The sequence below is a fragment of the Ostrinia furnacalis genome, unplaced genomic scaffold, assembly GCF_004193835.3.
Source record: "Ostrinia furnacalis isolate ACB-3 unplaced genomic scaffold, ASM419383v2 OfSCF4955, whole genome shotgun sequence".
Classification (NCBI taxonomy): domain Eukaryota; kingdom Metazoa; phylum Arthropoda; class Insecta; order Lepidoptera; family Crambidae; genus Ostrinia; species Ostrinia furnacalis.
This window is the reverse complement of record NW_021135194.1, coordinates 276,719-280,699: the sequence shown is the minus strand read 5'-3', so window position 1 is coordinate 280,699 and position 3,981 is coordinate 276,719.

The window sequence follows — 3,981 nt, the reverse complement described above, 5'->3', positions numbered from 1 at the left end:
ATCCGTTGACATCTGCTGCATCTGCCATCTTTTTGGCTAGAAGATTCTTCTATCTTACAGCTTAGACCTTTAGCTACAGACCTTAGACAGTATTTTTTATTATTTATTTGTGTCAGTGTGCTCTTCTAAAGAGTGTAAGACGATTGTATGTAGGTACTATTAAAATGTAATTTTAACTCATTGGTTTTGTCTCATATTTGAGGAATGTACTATGTATCATGAGTAGAGTCTTCGTTTAAAAGGATGCGAACGATTTAAATTTCAATAGGTAGACAAAATTGATAATTCTTAATTATCAAAAATTTAAGCTTTCTCCAGTAACACTGATATTATTATACTGTGACTCATCAAAGTCATCATTGTCAAAAATATTGACAAATCGCGAACTGTCACGGCCAAAAAACTGACACGCGTCCGTCCTCCGTAAGCGCCACCGCGCGACTGATTGAGATTGTCCAAGCCGTCATGGACGATTTTTTCCACATTTTTTAACATTGTAACTAAATAAGACGCAATATAAAAATTTCATCCGTTAAAAGCCCTCAAGTTATTTCTGAACTTTAGTTTAGTAAAAGATTTAGAATCTCAAATCGCTTATTTTAAAAATAAAACCATAAATAGAAAACGAATAGAGGTAACTTTGGGAATTTATTCTATCGAGTCAACTTCATCAAATCGTGTTTCCATCCGTTAATAGCCCTAGAAAATATCCTCAACTATGCCCAATAAAAATCTTAGCCTTTAATTTTACTGTTTAGTACCTCAAAAATGAAAAATGAAAACCTCATTTTCGCCATTTTCTCTGCTACCCGGCCTTAATTTCTTCGCAAACGATACCGGTTTGTGGGTTTTCAGGGAACAGAGCAGTGGCTGAAGAGCGAATGTTCGTCAACATCAAGGTTCAATTCCCATCTTACGTTACCGTTTTTTCAAGTTTTAAAAAATTTGTTTGAAATGCAACTTTTAATGCTAATATTTTTATAAGTAATTTCTTTCTTATTGTGTAACCCTATTCAAGTGGACCAACTGTGGCAGTCATAATGGACCAAAAACGACTCTTTGCACCTACATTTTTCTAAAAAAGCTCTGCGGTAAGCTCAGCAATCATGAACGTAGCTTTAACAAGTTCACTCCCTCGCGAAGTTACTTCAATCTGTAGCTTTGGAAATGTTAATAAAACTTCAAACAATTAACTTGTCGTTATCTTCCAAACTCAGGCATTAACTTCTCTTGTTATTGGTAGAAGTTATTATTTTTATAGGCAAAAGGATTTATTCGTCTTGACAAAGTTTATCAAAGAAAAATTGTGGACTTTACTGAGTCTAAAACAACAGTTAAATACTTTTTGCTGCAGAAAGGTAATTGGGAAAGCTGAATGAACAGTTACAAAGTTTAAAAGTTATGTGACTGGTACCAGGTAACGCATTTCTTCGAAATGGCCTTTAAAAGTCGCGCAGCGAGACTTGAGGCGATCAACACAGGCTAAGATATTTCTGTTAATTATTTATTAGTGTAAGCTGACTGACAAGCGGTCTCTGTCTTGCAAGGATTCGTTATATTTAGCAAGAACGAGATAGCTAGTGTATTCGATATTTGAGCTGGAATGTGTAATGTGTTGTATTTATGTTCCTGTACATGCAAATATGACGACAGCGCCAGACCGTGTTAGTCTTAACTTTCGCTGCGCGACCTATAGCAATTCCTGTATACTAAAACTTGTAATATACAGGAAAGCTTGTAATTTACAAGCTTTGTACAAGCCTAGATAATAAGAAAATTTTGAGGCCTCTCTGTGAAGTATAATAACAAGCAAAAACAAAACCTGCGAAAGTAACAATAACAATGATATTGTACACATTTCAAAGGTTTGTAACAACTGAATTAATCTTTTTGTTCCTAATTTCGAGGCAACAACTTTTTACCTTCGGGTCAAAGGACGTAATTTCATTTAAAGTATGATATTATTTTCATATTCCCGTTGCCTTGAAAAAGAAACAGAAGGTTGAAATTAATGAAGATTTTCAAGAAAACATTTCTTGACATTAATCCGGTGTGTTTTAAGCTTCTTCTTAGCAAAGAAATTAATTAATTTACATTAGGCTTTTGTTTGAGATTGTTCCCAGATTCAATATTGAAACTGAACAATCTAGGGGCACGGTAGTGTTCTCGCCAAGTTGGGATGAAATCCAACTGCCTATTAGGACGACTTTCTAAGTATTTTTGCTTACTTTTGAATCTATAGTCTAGCTAGACACATTGGTAGTTCTAGTCACGTTAAGCGCATTTTACACCATTTTATTCTAAAGTTGCTACATTGTCTGTAGACAACTTAGAACAAGTTATCTTAGAACTCAAAGTTAAGTTCTTTGAATGCAAATGTATGCTAATCTTACATTCACTGACTCACTGCCACATAAAGCTAAAACACTTCTAAAATTCACGGCGAGTTTCAACTTTGAAACCCACATTGAGCAAAAAATAGAACACAGTCACTGTAGCTGTCAAACCTGAAAGTATGGTAATGAAGCCGTTTTAACAATTAGGTACATTTAGCTTTTAGGCTTCACTTCGGCTTAAAAATTTAACTTATACTTAGCGTCATTTAAAATACAGATCGAGTATCATTAGTAACATTATTTGGGTTTTACTCTGTGGTACATATGCCTCCTATTTCACTATGAGCTAAAATCTAAACTTGGCCCGTTTTTATAGAATGTTTGTAGGGAATTGGATTGGTAGACCTAGGTTAACGTTAACAGTTCGGTTTCGTTGACAATTATTTGTTCAGTTAATCACCGTCTCTCACACACGTACCGTCAGATCCTGTCGAGTTTCCATCAGCATTTTAAGCAGGCAAATCCATCCTACTATGCATTATTCAATAAGCAATCAATACTTTTATCGTACCAAAATGTACGATCCATAATACATGCAATTAGGACCGAGTACGACTCAGTTAGGATGCCCACGGTTCAGCCACATAGAAAATCATCCGACCATGGTAGATTAGTTTCCCAGTGGTATCATAGTAATTACTTAGGATATTTAGGCTGAGTTGCACTAAGTACCTAACTTTAACCGTAACTAAACGATAAGTAATTGCTAATTTTTGTATGAAATTTGTCAGATTTTTGACAAACTCCATACAAAGCACACCGGACATTGTTACAGTTACGGTTAAAGTAAGTTGGTGCAACTCATAATATTTTAAAGTGTTATTTTGCATTTTTCATTGTAAATACAGGATTTGGCAACAAAACACTTTTATAAAGGTAAACAGATATTTACCCTCCCAACTCAGCCTAAGATAAGTATGGCACTTAATATTGTTCTTCTGGTTGTCTGCGAAAAAGTAAAGATAAATAAAATATTTTTTTTTCGATTGGTAAAGTTCCAGTGATAATTTCAAAAATTCTACAGATGAAAACCTTCGGTGTTTGTCCCTGAGGCGAAGAGACTCCTGAATGATAGAAATAAAATTGGATTTGTGTAAATAATATTAGTAATACTTAGTCTAAATATAGCCTATCTGGTAGGGACAGGCAGAAATAATTATAATAAGACATGTCTGAAAATTCTCACGAAAAATTTTTACTAAGTATTTTTGCAGTTCTTAGAAAGAAATGAATGGAGTTTTAAATATTGTGGCTCAAAATAATCCTTTATGTTCAGGGATCCCTACAGCTATCTTGGAAATCTTAGACAAAAACAAGTTTCATCTTAAAAGCATTATTTATAAAAGCTTACTACCTAATAAATTTCAGTTTTAAATTAAGAAAAAACTTACTTAAAACTCAAACTCATCAAAAGTTTTTTTGAGGAGGAAACTATAAATTATGTAAGTTAAGAGGTACCTATTGCTACACATTTTATACTCTGACTAAATTGCTAGTAAAACCCCTGATAACTTAATAGGTTTTTTAGAGATAATATGAGGGTCCCGCTCTTTCAGATCCATCTAACCACTACTTTTGTCCGCAG